Raw genomic sequence first — 24,443 nt, 5'->3', positions numbered from 1 at the left:
GCAGGTAGGAGATGTTCCTCGCTCCTGCGGTTTAATACACAGCGATGTATGCTGCCGCAGGAACGAGGAACAACATCGTAACATCGGTCATTTCCAAGTTATGGAAATGACCGACGCTACACCGATGATACGATTACGACGATTTTGCGCTCGTTAATCGTATCAAAAAGGCTTTACACACTACGATATCGCCTGCGACGCCGGATGTGCGTCACTTTCAATTTGACCTCACCAACATCGCACCTGCAATGTCGTAGTGTGCAAAGTGCCCCGAAGACTCCCTCCAGGACAACTCATTCTGGGAGACATGGAGCCATATCGGTACAAATCCCAAGCAAAGCACCCTACACATTCAAAATGGCAACATCTGGCACAGCTACTTCAAGGGCCTCTACAAGAATATCCCAGAAGAAGACCTAACCCCAGACCAGGAGCATCTAATGACTAAACTGATGGACATGGAGGAGACAATCAAGGACTTTCAAAATCCTCTGGACATACCAATCAGTGTGCTGGAAATAAAAGACAGAATCAAACTGCTAAAATGTAAGAAGGCTGGGGGCAGTGACTGCATCCTGCCAGAGATGATCAAATACAGTTCCTTAGACATTCATGCAGCACTGGCTAAACTATTCACCCACGTCCTGAGTGCTGGCTACTTCCCTCAAAGCTGGAATCAAAGTCTAATAACGCCCATCTACAAGAATGGAGACCGACATGATCCAGCAAACTACAGAGGGATCTGTGTCAACAGCATTCTGGGAAAACAGTTTAACAGCATCTATATATATAATTGCCTTATTCTGTCTGTCTGTCTGTCTGTCATGCTCTAAAATTGTGTCACGGTGACAGTGTCACGGTGACAGTGTCACCGTGACACTGTCACCGTGACATGTCCTTACGGTGACACAAAGCTGATTGGCCGCTGGGTTCGCCATGGCCCCGCCCCCCCACACGGATTGGCCTCTCGCCCCGGCTGCGCCCCTACACGGATTGGCCAGCCGCTCGCCCAGGCTCTGCCCCCCCCCACAGATTGGCCTCTCGCCCCGGCACCCTGCAGGCATTGGCAACTCGCCCACGCCACGCCCCGCCCCACTCACGCAATAGACGTTAGCTCTCCCCCCCTCCCCCCCCCCCCCCCCCCGCATTGCCCGAACTGGCACGGTCACGGACCCACGAATCCCAGGTGAGTACTGTACTCACCCCCCCCTTTTCCCCCTCCCCAACGGGAGCCCACATCAGCGTACGCCGCCGCCGTATGCTGGTGTCGGCTCCCGTGCGAGCGGGGGACGTCTTGCGCTGGTAACCATGCTTGCATAGTTACCAGTAAATGAAGGTCCTGCAGCGGCGCGACTTCCACACGCACAAACATAACAGCACACACACACGCATACACACACATCAGATCGCACTCACTCTCACAAACACCTCACACACAATTCACACACACATCGCATCCACATACTCACAGCATCCGGCGATATCGCTTGCTTCTCGGCCTCGATACTGTGCTGTTGTGATCTTCCAGGACCTGACGGAGGATCACATGGCCAGAGGCATGTGGTATGTCCGGATGTTGTGAGTATCAGCGCGTATGTGCGATATCGTCAGTGTCTGTGAGTGGATGCGATCGGGTGTGTGTGAGTGGATGCGATCGGGTGTGTGTGAGTGGATGCGATCGGGTGTGTGTGAGTGGATGCGATCGGGTGTGTGTGAGTGGATGCGATCGGGTTTGTGTGAGTGGATGCGATCGGGTGTGTGTGAGTGGATGCGAGGGGCTGAGGCTGGGGACAGAGAGGGGCTGAGGCTGGGGACAGAGAGGGGCTGAGGCTGGGAACAGAGAAGGGCTGAGGCTGGGGACAGAGAGGGGCTGAGGCTGGGGACAGAGAGGGGCTGAGGCTGGGGACAGAGAGGGGCTGAGGCTGGGGACAGAGAGGGGCTGAGGCTGGGGACAGAGAGGGGCTGAGGCTGGGGACAGAGAGGGGCTGAGGCTGGGAACAGAGAAGGGCTGAGGCTGGGGACAGAGAGGGGCTGAGGCTAGGGACAGAGAGGGGCTGAGGCTGGGGACAGAGAGGGGCTGAGGCTGGGGACAGAGAGGGGCTGAGGCTGGGGACAGAGAGGGGCTGAGGCTGGGGACAGAGAGGGGCTGAGGCTGGGGACAGAGAGGGGCTGAGGCTGGGGACAGAGAGGGGCTGAGGCTGGGGACAGAGAGGGGCTGAGGCTGGGGACAGAGAGGGGCTGAGGCTGGGGACAGAGAGGGGCTGAGGCTGGGGACAGAGAGGGGCTGAGGCTGGGGACAGAGAGGGGCTGAGGCTGGGGACAGAGAGGGGCTGAGGCTGGGAACAGAGAGGGGCTGAGGCTGGGGACAGAGAGGGGCTGAGGCTAGGGACAGAGAAGGGCTGAGGCTGGGGACAGAGAGGGGCTGATGCTGGTGCAGCATGGGGGATGGATTACAATGGGGGGTGCGCAGCATGGGGGATGGAGCACGTTTGGGAGTGCGCAGCATGGCGGATGGAGCACGTTTGGTAGTGCGCAGCATGGCGGATGGAGCACGTTTGGGAGTGCGCAGCATGGCGGATGGAGCACGTTTGGGAGTGCGCAGCATGGCGGATGGAGCACGTTTGGGAGTGCGCAGCATGGCGGATGGAGCACGTTTGGGAGTGCGCAGCATGGCGGATGGAGCACGTTTGGGAGTGCGCAGCATGGCGGATGGAGCACGTTTCGGAGTACGCAGCATGGCGGATGGAGCACGTTTGGGAGTGCGCAGCATGGCGGATGGAGCACGTTTGGGAGTGCGCAGCATGGCGGATGGAGCACGTTTGAGAGTGCGCAGCATGGCGGATGGAGCACGTTTGGGAGTGCGCAGCATGGCGGATGGAGCACGTTTGGGAGTGCGCTGCATGGCGGATGGAGCACGTTTGGGAGTGCGCAGCATGGCGGATGGAGCACGTTTGGGAGTGCGCAGCATGGCGGATGGAGCACGTTTGGGAGTGCGCAGCATGGCGGATGGAGCACGTTTGGGAGTGCGAAGCATGGCGGATGGAGCACGTTTGGGAGTGCGCAGACTGGCGGATGGAGCACGTTTGGGAGTGCGCAGCATGGCGGATGGTGCACGTTTGGGAGTGCGCAGCATGGCGGATGGTGCACGTTTCGGAGTGCGCAGCATGGCGGATGGTGCACGTTTCGGAGTGCGCAGCATGGCGGATGGTGCACGATGGGAAGTGCGCAGCATGGGAGATGGAGCACGATGAGGAGTGCGCAGCATAGGGGATGGAGCACAATGGGAAGTGCACAACACACCACACACACACACACACACACACACACACACACACACACTGGGAACCACAAACAACTGCCCTACACAGACACCTACACACACAGACAACGCTGCACACACACAACACCCAACACACAAACACCGCGGCACACACAAATATACGCACATACCGCACAACACACACATTGCACAAAACATACCTCCCCCCAAAACACACCACACACACACAAACCGCGCAACACACAACGCTACAGACACACAGCGCTCCACAAACAACGCAACACACATACAACACCGCTCTCACCCCCGTCACACCCAGACAACACCCAGAACATGTACAGCGCCTACACAAACACTTGGTAACTACACACAACATTATATATATATATATATAACAAAAATCATACATGAACTACACAATACGTAAATTCTAGAATACCCGATGCGTAGAATCGGGCCACCTTCTAGTCATTAATAAAAGGATTATCGCCTTCCTCACCCAGGGTGGCATCCTCAGCAGAAGCCAAGCTGGGTTCATGCCAAACCACCGCACCACCGATCACATCTACACCTTGCACAGCCTCATCAAGACCCACGTCCACAGCAAAAAACAGGGAAAAATATTTGCATGCTTCGTGAACTTCAAAAAGGCATTTGACTCAGTGTGGCACCCTGGCCTGTTCCTGAAACTTCTGGAGAACGGAATAGGTGGCAGAACCTACGATGTGATCAAGAGCTTATACACTGAGAACCAGTGCAGTGTGAAGGTGAACGGGAAGAGGACGGCTTTCTTCCGACAGGGCCATGGGGTCAGACAGGGCTGCAGCCTGAGCCCAACTCTATTCAACATCTATATAAATGGACTAGCAGCAGCTCTAGAGTCCTCCCCCACTCCAGGCTTCAGTCTGCATGACCGAGAGGTGAAGTTCTTGCTGTACGCAGACGACCTCCTGCTACTCTCCCCAACCGAAAGAGGCCTTCAAGATAGCCTGGCAGTACTGGAAACATTCAGCACCACAAGGGCGCTTCCCATCAACCAAAAGAAGACCAAAGTCATGGTGTTTCAGAAGAGGAACCAGAATAAAATACCCACTCCCTCCTTCACATTAAATGGCTCCACACTGGAGAAGACCAGCAACTATAGCTACCTCGGTCTGGAGCTAAGCAATAACGGGAGCGTCAAGCAAGCAGCAGAAGCCCTGAAAAGGAAAAGCATGCAGAACTTTCTATGCCATTAAAAGACAGCTGTACCACCTCAAACCATATGTGAGACTCTGCCTCAAGATATTTCACAGCGTCATCACCCCTATACTGCTGTATGGCAGCGAGGTATGGGGCCCAGTGACCTACCCAGACCACACAAAGTGGGATTCCAGCCCAACCGAAGTCTTCCACATGGAGTTCTGTAAATATCTCCTCCAAGTCCATCGCAGCACCTCAAACATAGCCTGTCGGGCAGAGCTGGGCCGATTCCCCTTATGGCTCAGTATCCACAAGAGGGCGCTATCACACCAGGCACACATACAGAACAGCAACCTCAGCTCCCACCATCATAAAGCCCTGCTGAGCCAGAGTCCAGAGCAAGCCAGGAACCCCGGCAGCCAGTACAGCCAAAGTCAGCAACACACCCTGACAAAAGCCCAAATAAAAGAGATCTCAGAGAGCTGCAAGATGCAATACATAGAGGATCGGAAGAGTGAATTAGAGAACTCCCAGAAACTCACCATCTACCAGTCACTGAGGAGGGACTACACTCTGGCCCCATATGTGGAAAGGTTACGCCACCCCAAAGACAGGCAGACACTGAGCCTGTACATACTGAGTGCCCACAGCCTAGAGGTGGAAACAGGGCGGCACCGAAAGACATACAAAGCACGGGAGAACAGACTGTGCCAGCACTGCCAACAGGGGGCTCTGGAGGACGAGGCGCATTTCCTGCTGCACTGTAACAAATACTCAGTAGTGAGGGCCTCCCACTTCTAGAAACTTACCACTCATACCCCGGACTTTCCATCCATGGACGAGATGAAACTCCGCTTCCTACTGGGGGAAGAGGAATCAATGGTGGAGATCGCCGCCCAATATGTCACCACATGTCATAAGCTGAGGGGAACATAAGACCCCCTAAAAGGACTTTCAGAGCCCAAATTGTGCCCCTAACTCCCTATAACCCTGATCCCCTCCCACCACACTTACTGTATTTCTCTTGCTTTGGCAACACTAATTGTATTTTGGTCCTGCCAATAAAGCATATTTGAATTTGAATTTGAGAGGAGAGAGAGAGAAGAGAGAGAGAAGAGAGAGAGAAGAGAGAGAACAGAAAGAGCAGAGAGGAGGGAGAGAAGAGAGAGAGGAGAGAGAAGAGAGAGGGGAGCGAGAGAGGAGAGAGAGAGAAGAGAGTGAAAGGGAGAGAAAGAGAGAGAGAAGAGAGAGGGAAGAGAGAGAGAAGAGAGACATGCAGGCACTTCCGCCCCCATCATCAAACCCGCAGACACCCCAACACTACTGCACCCATCATCCCCGGACACACCCCGGCACTACCGAACTCATCATCATCACCGCACACACCCCGGCACTACCGAACTCATCATCATCCCCGCACACACCCCGGCACTACCGCACTCATCATCATCATCGCACACACCCCGGCACTACCACACTCATCATCATCACCGCACACACCCCGGCACTACCGCACTCATCATCATCACCACACACACAAGCACTACCGCACTCATCAACATCACCGCACACACCCCGTCAGTACCGCCCCCATCATCATCCCCGCACACACCCCGCCACTACCGCACTCATCATCATCCCCGCACACACCCTGGCACTACTGCACTCATCATCATCATCGCACACACCACGGCAGTACCGCACTCAGAATCATCACCACACACACCCCGGCACTACCACACTCATCATCATCACCGCACACACCCCGGCACTACCGCACTCATCATCATCCCCGCACACACCCCGGCAGTACCGCACTCATCATCATCACTGCACACACCCCGGCAGTACCGCCCTCATCATCATCCCCGCACACACCCCGGCACTACCGCACTCATCATCATCCCCGCACACACCCCGGCACTACCGCACTCATCATCATCACCACACACACAAGCACTACTGCACTCATCATCATCACTGCACACACCCCGTCAGTACCGCCCCCATCATCATCCCCGCACACACCCCGGCACTACTGCACTCATCATCATCCCCGCACACACCCTGGCACTACCGCACTCATCATCATCATCGCACACACCACGGCAGTACCACACTCATTATCATCACCACACACACCCCGGCACTACCACACTCATCATCATCACTGCACACACCCCGGCACTACCGCACTCATCATCATCCCCGCACACACCCCGGCAGTACCGCACTCATCATCATCACTGCACACACCCCAGCAGTACCGCACTCATCATCATCACCACACACACAAGCACTACCGCACTTATCATTATCTCCGCACACACCCCGGCACTACCACACTCATCATCATCCCCGCACACACCCCGGCACTACCGCACTCATCATCAGCACCGCACACACAAGCACTACCGCCCCATCATTAACCTCGCACACACGCGGGTACTACCTGAGTGAAGTTTCCGGTGACAGCGCGGTTCACTTCAGTTGCTACGTGGACCTGACACAGAGCGGTCGTGTTCTACGGCGCTCCCTGTCGGCTTGATGTAACAGGGCTGAAACCGTCGTGTGGATTACTTCGGACCGCAGGTTTTTGGTTTTTTTTAAATTATTTATTTATTTTACTGCACGATATAGACCCGCCCGCCAGTGGCTGTGATTGGTTGTAGTAAGACAGCTGTCACTCAGCGTGGGGGCGTATCTGACTGCAACCAATCGTGGGCGCCGGTGGGCAGGGAAAGCAGGGAATACCAGATTGAATAATGAGCGGCAGCCATTTTCAAAAGAGGAAAAGCCGCCGGAGCTTTATGACAGCCGTGCACCCCGGCACTACCGCACTCATCATCATCACCACACACACAAGCACTACCGCACTCATCATCATCACCGCACACCCCCGCACACACCCTGGCACTACTGCACTCATCATCATCATCGCACACACCACGGCAGTACCGCACTCATAATCATCACCACACACACCCCGGCACTACCACACTCATCATCATCACCGCACACACCCCGGCACTACCGCACTCATCATCATCCCCGCACACACCCCGACACTAACGCACTCATCATCATCACCGCACAGACCCCGGCACTACCGCACTCATCATCATCCCCGCACACACCCCGGCAGTACCGCACTCATCATCATCACTGCACACACCCCGGAAGTACCACACTCATCATTATCTCCGCGCACACCCCGGCACTACCGCACTCATCATCATCATCACCGCACACACAAGCACTACCGCCCCATCATCAACCTCGCACACACGCAGGTACTACCTGAGTGAAGTCTCCGGTGACAGCGCGGCTCACTTCAGTTGCTATGTGAAGTTGACACAGAGCGGTCATGTTCTACGGCGCTCCCTGTCGGCTTGATGTAACAGGGCTGAAAGCGTCGTGTGGATTACTTCAGACCTGGAGATGGTTGGGGATTAATAAAGTTGTAAAAGAGGGGGGGTTGTCTTTAATTCCAAATAAAGGATTTTTCATTGTGTGTGTTTATTTACTTTCACTTACAGGTTAATCATGGAAGGTATCTCGGGGAGACGCCTGTCATGATTAACCTAACCTTCTTACCTCGATTGCCATCGCACCAGGGCAATTCGGGATGAGCCGAGTAGAGTCCCGGGACTGTCGCATCTAATGGATGCGGCAATTCCGGGCGGCTGCTGGCTGATATTGTTAGGGTGGTCGGCTCCCCATAACGTGGCGCTCCCCATCCTGACAATACCAGCCTCCAGCCGTGTGGCTTTATCTTGGCTGGTATCAAAATTGGGGGAAACTGCAGGTTTTTGTTTTTTTTTAAATTATTTATTTATTTTACTGCACGATATAGACCCGCCCGCTGGCAGCTGTGATTGGTTGCAGTAAGACAGCTGTCACTCAGCGTGGGGGCGTGTCTGACTGCAAACAATCTTGGGCGCCGGTGGGCAGAGAAAGCAGAGAATACCAGATTGAATAATGAGCAGCAGCCATTTTCAAAAGAGGAAAAGCCGCCGGAGCTTTGTGACAGCCGTGCAGCTGATCGGTGAGTAGGAAAGAGAGAGGGATTGTGCTGGGGATGCAGAATGCATGCAAATACACAACATGTGCATATAGCCTTACTGTGAAAAGCCACACTTTTGGTGATCGAACCGTTATTGAACGTTAACTCAAACTGTCGAACGTGAAGCAAATTGTTTGAGTTCGTCGAACGACTCGAACACCGCCCAAAACAACTCGAATTTGAATTTGGCGAATGGTTCAATTTGAACATCGCTCATCTCTACTCCCAACAGCTTTTTTAACAAATTGGTAGGATAAGCAACAGGACATAACATGCCAAGGAGTTTAATACATTCAGTTTCCCCAGGGGATAATGGTTCAGACACCATAGAGCACTGCATCAGTAGGTACTCTCAACAGCTTTTTTTTAAAAAAGAGTTTTGAGTCTGGAAATCGTGTTTTTCACCTAGAGCTGTCAACCACCTAGTGGTGTGCTTGGCTAACATATGGTTTCTCATGCTGGAGGTGCTCAAGCTGGAAGTATTTCTGCCTCTGCTGAGCTTTGTCTGACAGATTTGACAAATGGCAACAGTTTGGTCCGAAGGACTCTTGGAAAAAAAACTCCCACACAATCGCACCACGGACCCTTGGACTCTGAGATGCCACAGGAGGGATTGTCATGTGCACAGTTGATTGACTTCTGGCAGTGGTTGAAACCCTTTGTCTTACAGCCTTTTTGCGAACTATGGGCACATGCTCCTCTGCACTGCTGCTCTCGCAATCCATGCCACCCGTTCATGTTGGATCAGTCACCTCATCATCGACCAGGTCATCTTCAAATTCCTGAAGGTCAACATCTTCGGGAATGGAGGTTTCAGGCTGACCTGAGGGCAACTGTGTCTCATCATCCTCCAACACTTCCACCTGATTGCCCAGCATGTCACGGCCAACAACATGGCTTTCTTCTGGCCTTGGGTGCTCAAAGATCTGTGCATCACTGCACACCACGGCCTCACCTGCGTTAGTGGTGTTGCACGGTGAGAGGCAAGAAAGGTCAAAGGGTCCCGTAAACAGTTCCTCAGAGTAACCCGCTTTTGGTGTCATATGTTTTCTTAGAATACTGATGTTGTGAGGAAGGAGGACCAGGCTGAGGATTCAATGGGCCAGCCTCTGGGCTACTCAAGTCTGTCTGTGTGGACCCTTAGGATTTGCTACTCGACAAGTAACTGGAGGCATTTTCTGTTAGCCAACTCGTTATCTGTTCACACTTTTCAGGGCGCAAGTGGACAAGAAAATTGGGATAGGAAGGCAGAGGTAGATAAAGCAGGAACCTTTTTCTTTGGCTCGATCACACTGATTGGGTGACCACCACTGTCACTACCACCTCATCCATGGCCCTTACCCCCTCTTTTTCCCATTTTTTTGGTTTGATTATTTGAAGGTGAATACTGTAACGTGACCTTTTCTACAGGCAGTGAAACAACACTTATGCCGGGTTGCTAAACTTGTGTTAATAGTTTCCCACGATAGCTGTTTCTGTAAGTCTAAAAACCGCAAGGTACCTTTATTGGACAAAGTACCACTTGGAGGAGTCGACAAAGATGTTGTGAATGTCTTTCAGCCCCCCAAAAAAACTGAGTTTAACAACAATTTTATGTTAGTTTTGGTTTTTGGCACTCAGACTGTTTTTTAGTAAGAGCAGGACACTATGTAGGTTCTGTAAGATAGGAAGACGCCTCCATCAGGATGCTAGTTTGGTGCTATGAAGATATTTTGCTTCAGGCACAAGTAGTGCCACTGCCACCTAGTATTAATGAAAATTGGGGAACACTCAGACTGTGAATTGAGATGGTGGCTGACAGGCACTACACTACACCTGAACCTGTTGTTTTTACAATTTTGGGACCTTATTTTGCAAGTTGTAATACCTATTGCTAGTATAACAGACACAATGGATGTAGCAGTGCTAAGATTGTTGATGATTAGTAGCAGATGTCAGGACAGCTTTAAATCTCTCCCTGCCTGTGAATAAGCTCTCCCTATATCACAAACTGCAATAACAGACCGTATGCACCACTAATAAGAGGATTTTTTTTTGGCCAGTTTAAAACAGGAACGGCTGTCACCTAAGGGCCGCTTCACACGCTATGACATCGCTAAAGCGATGTCGTTGGGGTCACGGAATTTGTGACGCTCATCCGGCCGCGTTAGCGATGTCGTTGCGTGTGACACCTATGGGCGATTTTGAATCGTTGCAAAAATGTTAAAAATCGCTAATCGGTGACATGGGGGTCCATTCCCAATTATCGTTGCAGCTGCAGGTACGATGTTGTTCATCGCTATGTGTGACACCGCAGGAACGAGGAACCTCACCTTACCTGCGTCCGCCGGCAATGAGGAAGGAAGGAGGGTGGCGGGATGTTACGTCCCGCTTATCTCCGCCCCTCCGCTTCTATTGGCTGGCCGCTTAGTGACGTCGCGGTGACGCCAAACGCACCTCCCCCTTGAGGGAGGGATTGTTCGGCAGTCACAGCGAAGTCGCTGAACAGGTATGTGAGTGTGACGCTGCCGTAGGATAATGTTCGCTAAGGCAGCGATCACCACATATCGGCCGTACGACGGGGGCGGGTGCTATCGCACTCGGCATCGCCAGCAAATGCTAGCAATGTAGCAGCATGTAAAGCGGCCCTAACTAAGCAATGCACTAGCACTGTCCCTATATCTTGTTCTATGATTTACACAGGTGCTAGCACATAGTGGACAGTGTCTTCATCCCTTACAAGAACTATTTTGGATTGTGTAGCAGCAACACTATCTCATAGAATGCACTGCACTGTCCCTATACCTGTTTCTATGATTTACACAGCTACTAGCAGCTAATGCTAAATAACTTCAGCCCTTAGAAGCACTAGTATTAGTTGGCTGGAGAAACGCTGTCCCGCACACAGTACAGTCTAGCTAAACCAGCAGCTCAGGAATGAATGCATGTTCACAAAATGGCGGCAGCCTTATATAGCCCCAATGACGCTGTGCAGCCAAGCCAATCACAGTAACACCACAACAAAGATGGCTGTGGCGTTACTGTGAGGGCAAGCAACGTCAGATGTGTACATTGGCTGGAAAAGGCGCCAGGAAGTCCAGAAATGAAATGAAAGTACCGGAGCGAATACCAAATTAGCTGTCGGATACCGAATACCTCGAATACCCTATTATCCGCCGGATACCGAATAGTGGCGAATATATTCGCTTATCCCTAATTATTAACATAGTCATAGTGCAAAGATCTTAAAAGGAAAGGTACTTCCAAAATGAGACAACTATGAGATAGTTAACTTTCTGGTAGAGAGATAATTTTTATACATCTTTTTGCCATGTACTATTGCAAATAAAGGCTACTTACATAGGAGCCAGTCCCCTTTCCAAAACTATTATCCAGTAAAGTAAATGCGGATAGATTTAAACACATACGTTTGTACTGTTATCATTTAAAAAAAACCTCAAATGCCAATGAGCAGATTTAAGATTTATTATGCATCCACTGATGAAATTTACATATATTTACTGTACATAAAATCTTATGAAGATGCTTATGGTTTATTGCAGTTTACTGTATATTTTTATAGTTCACTTGTAACGCTGAGCCATTGCCAGTGACAGAAAACACCTTAGGCTAAACTATTCTTGTGTATACACTTAGAATAAAATTATTTTGCTTTCCTCTATTAGAATGTCAGCAAAATTGTGACTTTAAGTTGAAAAGTAAATCGGAATGATAGCAGCAGTTCCCTTTTATTAAAACATGTTAGATAAGCTAACAGAAACATAAACTAAGACCCAGGCAGCATAACTTTCATACATAAATGCAATAAAAGCGAACCTTCACATATGACATAGCCTTGCTCACTGGCCTTGCTAAACTAAGTGGTTTGTGAACAAAGTGGGAGTTAAATAAACAGGAGTTGAAAGTAGTTCAACCCCGTAAGTACTTAATTTCCCTACCTTTTATTATTCATTACTGTTTTTTGTTTGATTAGATCGACGCAGGATTGAAAGTTTCCTTCACTTGACCATTGAGGAAGGATTCTCCAGTCGTGCTGTATGTGTGTTACCCACCAATACCATCTGTAAATAATACACGAACTGCATGTGACTTCTTGGTTTAAAATTGGCCACAGCAGCCTTTATTACCTATTATTTACATACTAACACAAGGGGGCGCCGTCCAACGGGCGACCCCAACAAATAACAATAGGTAACACAGTAACCAATACAGTAAATATACAACCCTGGGTAGGCCCAGTCCAGGAACCACTTCTCACTCCAGTATCCCTGGCCGCAACACACCGACCCAGAGATGAGGTATTAATCACCTACGGATTAACCCCCCAACTTTGCAGAACCCCGTGCCTGCAACATCCCGGAACCTGGAGCCACCATACCAAGATGGTGTCTCTCTGTCCAGTTACCAATGCCTTCAACCGCCTCTGGACCAGACCTACCCCCCGCTGCTGTGACAAAGAAACAACCCAGACAAAATTCCCCTCGGTATTAAACACAAGGGAGGGTGGGCGGGGATCGTTCCATATCCGGAAGTCAAGAGAGAGGGGGGGTAAGTCAAGGTCCTTTACTTACACCCCTCAACTGTCCCACCTCTTCCTCCAGGGAACTCCTCCTACCCACCAATCCCTCTATTCTGCCTTATAAACAAACCATTCCTGTTTCCATTAACCCCATCACTCCTTCCCTTCCCTCTAGTCATGTCGCCCCTCCACCCTATGGGTTCCATGGCTTTCTTGACCATTGAGGAAGGATTCTCCAGTCGTGCTGTATGTGTGTTACCCACCAATACCATCTGTAAATAATACACGAACTGCATGTGACTTGGTTTAAAATTGGCCACAGCAGCCTTTATTACCTATTATTTACATACTAACACAAGGGGGCGCCGTCCAACGGGCGACCCCAACAAATAACAATAGGTAACACAGTAACCAATACAGTAAATATACAACCCTGGGCAGGCCCAGTCCAGGAACCACTTCTCACTCCAGTATCCCTGGCCGCAACACACCAACCCAGAGATGAGGTATTAATCACCTACGGATTAACCCCCCAACTTTGCAGAACCCCGTGCCTGCAACATCCCGGAACCTGGAGCCACCATACCAAGATGGTGTCTCTCTGTCCAGTTACCATTGCCTTCAACCGCCTCTGGACCAGACCTACCCCCCCGCCACAGGACAGGGCACGTGACTCCTTACGCGGCCTGGACCCGCCACACACCAAAGGCTTGTACCACACCTCCACGCAATCACAGCGTCCACAAAACAGCACCAATAACGTTAAGATACACCCCCATCGCATCTCCAAAACCACCAGTTCAGCGTCACCAACTTTGGCGCCGCCCCCAATAAGGCTCGATTGATACTGCCTACCGCACGAGCCCCACGCCATTCCAACCTGGTCACACTATCAAAACTACCCCACGCTTAAGCCCGGGTATGTCTTCCACAATGCAACAAACCAACAACAATTTTTTTTTTTTTTTTTTTTAAACATTCATAAATAACTTCTCGAGGTACCAAATCGCTGCCTCCCACTTACTGGACCAGTACCATCGACCCGTCCAGACCCAACTGGCAAAATTCGGGCGAGCCTCAGACCCCCGAGGCCCCGAGAACCAACGAATGCCCAAATATCCAAATGAGGCACACCCTCACCACAAAACCCAGAGGTTATAAACCCACAGATAACACCAACCTGTTACACCAACCCATTCCACTCCCAAAATTACTCAAACGCCCCCATTGGCCTTAACCCGATAACAACTGAGGCCAAACGTAACGCCGACAAACGAGAGGACTCCCACCTCCCAATACTTTTCACAACCCCTTTTCTGAGACCACCGAGGGGCCTCCGTGGCAGCCCAATCCAGAAGGAATACGACCCGTAGTATTCCGGGCGCCCACCCCCCGCCACTTGCAATCAAGTCTGCAGCACTGCCACAAAATGGTACCTTAACTAACGTGACACAACAATAACCCTGGGCGTCCTCATAACATAATTCCGCACCCGGGACCGCATACAACAACACCAACCTTCACCATCCGCCTAACCTGATTCGGTGAGCGACGAAGCCGGCGCTCAACCCACTCCACCACCGCGGACACATCCTCCAACATTCAACCTCCGCTCTTAACCGTAGATGGGCTGACCAACCCCACAATCTCAAAGCCCCCCAAAAGGCTAACACGAACCGTTGTGGACAAGAGGAAACAAAACCCGCTCGTGCTCAGATGAACATAGCAACCACAAAACACTCACCAAACGCTGCCACAAAACAACGGAGACGGACCCTTGTGTCCCGCTCCCTCACACCCGTACGACAAAACCCCTTCAAGGCCTGCCGCGCACTAAGATCCTGCGAAAACATCTCTCCACATCTAATCCTCAACATGACAGCCACAGCCGCCACCCTCTGCTCCACTGCCGACGCCGGCCTAGCAACCTGAAAACCGTTACTCACCACTGCCAACGCCGCCACCAAATACTCCACCAGGCTTTCCTCACACATGGCCCCAAACAACGTTATCCACGCCACCCACACTTCTGGATATCAGCACCAAATAACCTCAGTCACTGAGCTCCGAGCCACTCCCCAACACAGCCACACCAGACTCCACAAGCCCTCCGGACACACCGTGCCCACCTCGTCTGCTACAGGGCCTTAACTCCCGAAACCTGCAGAACTGGAAGGAAACAAAGCAGCTGCTATACCCTTGGCGAACCCCCAGTACTGGTTGCGCCACGCATAAAATTTTTTTTTTTTTTTTTAAAAATGCATACAATTGAGAAACCAACTGCCACAAGTACGCCACCCTTGGCCCCAGGATTAGCAAACCAACTATTAATCTAATTCTCCACCAACTGATAGTCAGAATGACAGCACACCTTCCTCTCGGAAAAAACTGCCAACCTCCACAACTCGACCCCTACCACCGATTGGAAGTGCTACCCACGATGCCCAACCCGAAAACAACTGGACCCGCTGCAACCGAGTACCGCAGCCACGTTCCATCAGGTACCACCTTACCCAGCCAGAATCCGCGGCCACTAAATCGCCGTAAGAAAAACAAAAAACCTCCTACACCATCAGATCATCATTGATCTCCCTCGTGACCCACACAAATGATCCGATGGCTGCAGCCTTGGCGCAGCCATCGCCAGCCGTCCAGCAGACACTCGCCCCAGCGGCGTAACTCTGCACCCGTGGTTCGACCGCCCCAGCAAAGACTGCACCGCCTGAAACCACACCGTCTTAGCTGGCCTAACTGCCTCTATCACAGCCCATAGGACCACCCCATTACCCACGAAGCCTACCTCTCTGACCATAACATCAAACTTTATCCCCCACAAACCGTATCACTGGCGTTGGACCCTCAGTCTTCGCCTGCGCCAACCGGCCCAAAAAAAAAAAAAAAAGAGTATCCACCACCATCTGCAATGAAACAATCAACCCAAACGAATCATCAACCCGCCAACCCGATGGAAAGAGAATCAACCTATAATGAATGAGAGGTGTAAGCTTGGACACACCACGCACCAAACACTCCACCAAGGAATAACCGCCTCCAAAGGAACATAAAATGGGACAAAACCCATTAATCCCCACCGATCAACATAATAATAACTCCACTCCCCCCCGCAGCACCCGAACTGCTAGCTAGCAGGGTAGACCAGTAACAACCTAATGCCGCCTCCAAAACCGCCTTTGCCATCAATGCTCCACGGCTCACCGCCTTTACCAAATCCCACCCTCTGTCAAACGACACATAATAAACCGCCGACAATTCTGGAGCCAAGCAGGCATACACCGATGACTCCTCCAGATAAGATACGTTTTGAACAAGCCGAAATATATATATATATATATACATATATATATATATATATACGGCTCCTTTCCGGCACTGCCCCCCCAACAGAGAAACCCAATCATGACAAGGAGGGCCCCGAATGGCCCACCCATCCTGCCCAAAGCCACTTCCTGACCCCTATTTCCACCGACAACCACCAGGCGTCCCCTAGCCCAGCGCAAACTTCCAATAAGGAGGCGAAGATCCACCAATACAAATAGAAAGACACAGCATTACTATGATCTTTACCACCACCCAAAACGTATGCTTAAGACAACCGTCCGCGCCAAATCTGCACCACCCATCATTCTATGCCCCCCAAACAACCCTCATTGTCCGTGTCGCCGGGGTTCCAAGCCCCGAACCGCCAACTGCCCCCCAAAAGGGGCTGACTAGGAGCCGCCATCCACTGCAGCCCTAAGGATGTGCCCGTATGATCCTACCGCATACCGGCACGCAACACCTTCCCTTGCTGAAATTACTCGGCGTACTGAAGCCAGACTAAACCGCCATATGACCTAACACGCCACCCCAAATGGATCCATATAACCAAACCATGCCGAACCAATTACCCAATTCCTTCCCCTGATACCCTTGCCAAAAACGCAAATGCCCGCAGCCACGTTGCAAATGTACGAGGGGTGAGCCTCCACCGGCGCTCCCCCCCCTCTACTTATCCTTCCCGGAATCACTTGGCTTACCCTAATCCAGGTGCCACTGTTCCAGGGGGAGCAGCGAAATTATTTCTACACTTTCCCCCATTCAAATCTTATCCCTCACATCCTCCAGCAGGTGAGCCCCCCCCCAACGGGCCTTCGAAGTACCCATACCTCTCACACTTGGCCACTGTCATCCAGACGCACCACCTCACCCCCTCTTCTTTCCTCACCACTCACTCTGTCACAGCCCTTGCCGCCTCTGCCCGAAAATGCTCCCCTGCCGCCTCATGCGCCCTCACTCTGCTTGCCGCACCTGCGCCCACTAACCACCGATCCCGTCCATGCCCCCGGCGGTGCATGCGCACTCTCCACAACCGTATATACCACTGCAGTAAAATACCCCATGCCTGATCAAAACACAAAAACCCACTCGGCGCTCCCGTGTCCGCAGCCGCCCCCCCACCAACTGCGCCCCAACCCTGCCGAATCCACGGCCGTCTCACCCGACCGCGACCCGGCGTATCCTGGAATAAAAGTCACGCCATCCGGACATCTGATTCTTCCGTCGCTGCTTCCTCCTCCTCGCTGGAGCCAACCGCCTCTGGCTCATGTAACGCAGACGCCGCCGAAGCGCTGCCACCACCACGGCCGTCCTCCTGGTACGCCGCGTGGGCACCATCCTCCAAGCTCCATCTTCTGTCCCGCGGCGACAACCCCGGAAACCGTCCCGTCCCACGGGCTGCCACCGCGGGCCTCATCTTCTGGCTCGACCCCCCCCCCCCGCTGCCTGCAAGGACGGGGGGGTACCTGTGGCCCGACCCGCTGCCAGCAGACTCCCATCCAGAGCCGCCAGCCTTCTGCCCTCCTGGGCCCAGAAGGCATCCGTCCGCCGGGCCCTCCCCCCCCCTGGGGGAGACCGCCGCTGCCGGGAGCTGCACGCCTGCTCTGGGTGACCAGGCAGGGACCGCAGGGCCCCCGCCGTCACCCCCACGTACCGACGCCTCCCGGGCATCCGTCGCACCAGGCTCGCCTGCCCTGGTGCCGGCCCCCTTGCTGGCTGCAGCCCCCCCGCCCCCCCCCCTCCACCCGCGGGGGGAGGGGAATAACGCTGGCCTCCGTCCTCGCCGGGCGCTCTCCTGGCCAGGAGCCGCCGCATCCAGCCCTCCTGGGCCCGTGAAAGCCTCTGTCCGCTGGGCCCTCCCCCTCCTGGGGGAGACCGCCGCGGCCGGGAGCTGCACCCTGATCTGGGTGACCAAGCAGAAACTGCAGGGCCCCTGCTGTCACCCCACTCACCGCCGCCTCCTGGGCACCCGTCGCACCAGGCCCGCCTGCCCTGGTGCCGGACCCACCACTGGCTGCAGCTCCGCGGCCCCCCCCGCCGTCCGCGAGGGGTAAAGCTGGCCTCTGTCACAGCCGGGCGCTCTCCCCGTCCGGGAGCCGCCGCATCCAGCAATCCAGGCCGCGGCTCGGACCGGAAGTAGGCCGCAGACTAGCCACACCCCCTTCCCGGTTGCCGCGGCCCGGACGGAGATTCCTCCCGCGGCCGGAGCAGCAGCTAAGTACTGCCCTGCCCCACGTCACTACCGCGGAGGGTCCCCGAAGGGGCTCTCGCATCTCCTCCTCGCTCCCCCCGCACACGGCCAGTACCTGAGAGATGAGGGAGGGGGGGGACGCCGCCCGCAGCTGACAGGGGAGCGAGGGGAAAGTGCCAACGGGTTAACCCCCAGCAGCCAAGACGTGGGACCGCGCTGCCAGGGGCCCGTGCACTGCCATGATGAATCCGCTGGTCCCGGATAGCAGCCATCCTGTCGCACGTCCGGATCGTTCCATATCCGGAAGTCTGGTGATGTGAGGGGCTGGGGAACCTCCATCATGACGTCCTTGTACAGATCTTTGTGTCCTTCTAAATACTCCCACTCCTCCATGGAGAAATAGAAGGTGACGTCCTGACACCTTATAGGAACCTCTCCAGTCAGATCGTTCCATATCCGGAAGTCAAGAGAGAGGGGGGGTAAGTCAAGGTCCTTTACTTACACCCCTCAACTGTCCCACCTCTTCCTCCAGGGAACTCCTCCTACCCACCAATCCCTCCATTCTGCCTTATAAACAAACCATTCCTGTTTCCATTAACCCCATCACTCCTTCCCTTCCCTCTAGTCATGTCGCCCCTCCACCCTATGGGTTCCATGGCTTTCTGTCCAATCTACAATATGTACAGTGCATTGTGAAAGTATTCACCCCCTTTGGCATTTTTTGCATTTTGTTACCTCACAACCTGGAATTTTTCAGGTTTTTTTGAGGGTTTGCATCAGTTCATGTAGAGAACATGCCTACAACTGTGAACAAATAGGACAAAATATCTGAAAACATCAGCATGCAAAACTATTTACTCCCCCTAAAATCAGTACTTTGTAGAGCCTCCTTTTGTGGCAATTACAGCTGTAAGTCGCTTTTGGATAAGTCTCTATAAGCTTTCCACATCTTGCCACTGGGATTTTGCCCAATCCTCAAGGCAAATCTGCGCCAGCTGCTTCAAGTTACACCTCACACAGGTCCTGCAAGAGACAAAGTGAATTGTTTGTATAATGCTTATACTAATTCTAACAGAGGGCGGGGATAACTATGAATATATTATCTGATCCTCAGCTGCTGTCACTCAACAAGCAGCTAATTTTATAAACTTTACTTTTTTGGATTTCAAAACCTAAACATCCGAGCTGACCACTACAGGTATGTAGAGAATCAGCCTGATAGTGCCAGTATAGCACTGGCTTTAGGTTATATACGAAAATCCTGGTGATTGGTTCCCTTTAAGGAATTAGCATTTCTAAAAGTGAATGTGGAAAACAGAATGTAAATGTAAAGGTAACCTGTCAGTCAAATCATGTAGCCCAAACTATTTGCAGCATGGCATGAATCATATCTGGCCTGGGACCATTTGACAGAGATGAGACTAGTCCAGCAATATGTAGATGTGATCCAAGCTAAGTTACATAAACTAAAGGAGTACAAAACCCCGGGCTCAAATGGGCTGCATCCAAGTGTTGTTAGGGAATTCAGTTCATTTACTGCTGTACATTTTACTAGAGACTCTCTACACTGTGCAGAATTATTAGGCAAATGAGTATTTTGATCACATGATACTTTTTATACATGTTGTCCTACTACAAGCTGTATAGGCTTGAGAGCCAACAGGCGCGGCAGTGATTGTGCGTGCACACGTGGAACAAATGCGCCCGTTTGTGTGGTAAAACCCATGATGTTGTTGTGATGGGAGATACTGTTATGGTGACTGGTAAAGACTCCCCTGATGAGTAAAGGGATGACGAAACGCGTCAGGAGTGACCTCATAAACCCACACATGATGCGATAACAGGAAGAAGTAAACCCTGATCCGCAGAACCCGTTCCATTTATCCAAAAGGATTATGATGACAACTAAGAAGGAGAAAGTCAGTCATGTATGAGTATCCTAGGATGGGAACTATCTGATTAGCGAACTGGGTGAGATCTTTCCATACCTATTTATATAATGACCCGTGTCAGTTTGGAAATGAATTTTTGTGGTCAAAAGTGATTTGAATCTCATTTAGTTTGCAAGCAATCCCGGTTTTCCCCGTTTGTTTGGGGGTTTGAACTCTATCACGGGTGAGTACGGGAGCTAAAATACCACTGTGAATTCAGTTATTTCACGAGGTCTATGTGTCTGTCTTTTATGTAGTACGCATATACTATTTTTCCCCTGTGGTGGGAGAGCAGTGTATGAGTTCTTTTATGTTCACGATTTTATGTGACTTAGTCACTTTTAGTGGTTCACTATTAAAAGTTAAGTTTTAGGAGAGTTTTTTGTTCCATATGTTGGATCTTGCATTTGCTATCTAATATTCCTTCTGATGGATCTGTAGTATATTAGTATCTAGTTTACAATTTTGAGAGCCAAGTACCAATTAAGTAAATCAGGTGATGTGCATCTCTGTAATGAGGAGGGGTGTGGTGTAATGACACCCTATATAAGGTGTGCTTAATCATTAGGCAACTTCCTTTCCTTTGGCAAAATGGGTCAGATTTGACAGGCTCTGAAAAGTCCAAAATTGTGAGATGTCTTGCAGAGGAATGCAGCAGTCTTGAAATTGCCAAAGTTTTGAAGCGTGATCACTGAACAACATGGCAAATACCCAACAGGGTTGCAAGAAGCGTTTTGGCCAAAAAAAGGTCCAAAATAACTGCCCATGAATTGGGGAAAATCAAGCGTGAAACTGCCAAGATGCTATTTGCCACCAGTTTGGCCATATTTCAGAGCTGCAATGTTACTGGAGTATCAAAAAGCACAAGGTGTGCCATACTCAAGGACATGGCCAAGGTAAGGAAGGCTGAAAAACAACCACCTTTGAACAAGTAGCATAAGATAAAACGTCACGACTGGGCCAAGAAATATCTTAAAACTGATTTTTCAAAGGTTTTATGGACTGATGAAATGAGAGTGACTCTTGATGGGCCAGATGGATGGGCCAAAGGCAGGATCAGTAAAGGGCAAAGAGCTCCACTCCGACTCAGATGCCAGCAAGGTGGAGGTGTGGTACTGGTATTGGCTGGTATCATCAAAGATGAGCTTGTGGGAACTTTTCGGGTCGAGGATAGAGTGAAGCTCAACTCCCAGACCTACTTCCAGTTTCTGGAAGCAATTTCTTCAAGCAGTGGTACAGGAAGAAGTCGGTATCATTCAAGAAAAACATGATTTTCATGCAGGACAATGCTCCATCACATGCATCCAACTACTCCACAGCGTGGCTGGCCAGAAAAGGTCTAAAAGATGAAAAATAATGACATGGCCCCCTCGTTCACCTGATCTGAACCCCATAGAGAACCTGTGGTCCCTCATAAAATGTAAGATCTACAGGGAGGGAAAACAGTACACCTCTCGGAACTATGCCTGGGAGGCTGTGGTGGCTGCTGCACATATTGTTGATCGTTAACAGATCAAGCAACTGATATAATCTATGGATGGTAAGCTGTTGAGTGTCATCATAAAGAAAGCTGGCTATATTGGTCACTAATGTTTTTGGGTTTTGTTTTTGCATGTCAGAAATGTTTATTTCTAAATTTTGTATACTTTATTAAATTTTAAGGGGTTTACAATAACAGGGGAGGGGGTAATTGAAGTATTTAAAATGCATTCTTAAAAATATTGTTGAAATAACAAAGAAAGGGAAGAGGAAGGGAAGAAAGGGTAGGCTAAAAGTGGATGGGAAGGGGTATTGGAGGGGAAATGGGAATGGAAGGAGTTAGGGAATATAAAGGGGGAGGAGAAAGGGAAGGAGGAAGACGTTGAGGCAATTTGTTAAGTTTCAAAGTCAAGCAAGATTATAAACTCAAATTCATTTAGCACAGTATATAAACACATTCGGAAATAACATATTACATTTATATTATTTAGGTAATGTCAAGGAACGAATTCAAAACAAGGTTTGGCATGTATTTCTGGGACCAAAGAGACTATCTTATTTTATATCTTTGATAGTTTTTTTCTTTTAACGCACTATTATACTCATATAAATTATGAGCTGAAACCCTGTCCGTAACTTCTGAAATAGATGGGATTCTTTCTTCTCTCCAGTTGGCTGCTAATAAATTCTTAATAACTAAGAAAATGTGACAGACAATGTATCTATACTTTTTCTCATATTCTTCTAACCCTATGGAAAGAATAACCAATTCTGGAGTAAGATTTATATCTTTTGTAGTCAATTGCTTTAAGAGGTCTCTGACTTTCTTCCATAAGGGTTTAAGTAAAGGACATCCCCAGAAAATGTGGATAAAGGATCCATTTTTCCCGCAACCTCTCCAACATAGTGGTGAGTTTTCAGCAGAAAACTTGCACAACTTTAGAGGGGTATAGTACCATATGGAATACACTTTATAATATGTCTCCTGAAGAGAAGCACAGGTTGCAGTTGCATAAGTTGTTTCCAGAGCTTGTTTCCATGTACTTATAGGGAATTCCTTGTGCAAATCTTTCTCCCAATTATTTAGGTTTAGCTTTTTCTCAAATTCATAATCTTCATTTAGCAATAATAATAATCTATTTCTAAATTTTGTGCAGTTATATTGTTTACCTGTTGAAAATAAACAAGTGAGATGGGAATATATTTGGTTTTTATTAAGTTGCCTAATAATTCTGCACAGTAATAGTTATCTGCACAAACAGATATCCTCCTAAGATAGCCAAATCTAAAAAAAAAAACCACTCCAACTTCCAAAAATATTAAGCTTTGATATTTATGAGTCTTTTGGGTTGATTGACAACATAGTTGTTGATCAATAATAAAAAAAAAATCCTCTAAAATACAACTTGCCTAATAATTCTGCACACAGTGTAGTAACTGTTATTAGTCACAGCTAATGTGGTGCCCATTTTCAAAAAATGCTCTAGGTCTTTTCTGAGAAATTACAGACCATAAGCTTAATACTCATTGTGGGAAAAATGTTTGAGGAACTATGTACAGGAGGATTTGGCAAAAAATAATACTATGTGATAGCTAGCAATTCCCTCTCTGCATTATTTTTTTTTTTTACTTCCGGTTAGATGACATTTTCCTTAAGAATCCCCAGTGCATGCTGTTATATTCAAATCTGGAGACAGTGGCTGCATTCACTGCCATAATTGCTTTTCTCACCCTGAAATGAAGTGTGATTAGTGACGTCGATTTCAGAGTCTGAGCTCATCTTTGTCCTACTGAGTATGGATCAGTTGTCAATTCTGACATATGCTCAAATGGCGCTCCATGCTCAATTTGCGATTATCCTCTTTGAGTGCACTGTGCCAGTGCGGTCCCTCGCTGCTTCAAATGTGATGTGATGAGCCAGCAACAGCGCGCACTGTCAGTGTGCTTTGCAAAGGAGATGTTGCAGCAAGCAGGAAGAGCAGAGATCAGCCACATCCCCACCAAGTTTTTTGGGGCAGTGCAGCTGGTCTCTGCTTTCTCTGCATTATCTCATTTACAATGCACACTGACAGTGCTCTCTGTTGCTTTTAATCCCAACCCTTGCATTTCAGATCTGATGATGTTTTGTTTGAGTATCCCAGCATGCACTGGGGATTCTCAAACAAAATGTCATCAAGCTGAAAGTAGAAAAAAAAAGTAAAGCAGTTAGATAGGGCATAGAGGGAATGCTAGGGACTCTTTAATTTAAGTATATTAGAAATGCTATTAGATTATTACCTTAGACATTTAGGATTAAAATCAACATTAGTTTTGGATCACCCCTTTAAGGTCTATGGGTTTAGAAAGTAAGGTTTGAATTTGGATTGAAAACTGTCTCAAAGTCCTCACTGAGAAACTTGTGGGGAATGACTTCTACTCTGAGTGGTCTCTAGTTATCAGGTTAAGTGCTGAATCCACTA

This window comes from Anomaloglossus baeobatrachus, chromosome 2 (genome assembly GCF_048569485.1).
Source record: "Anomaloglossus baeobatrachus isolate aAnoBae1 chromosome 2, aAnoBae1.hap1, whole genome shotgun sequence".
Taxonomy (NCBI): Eukaryota; Metazoa; Chordata; class Amphibia; order Anura; family Aromobatidae; genus Anomaloglossus; species Anomaloglossus baeobatrachus.
The sequence above is the reverse complement of the archived record's forward strand: the minus strand, read 5'-3'. Positions refer to the sequence as shown.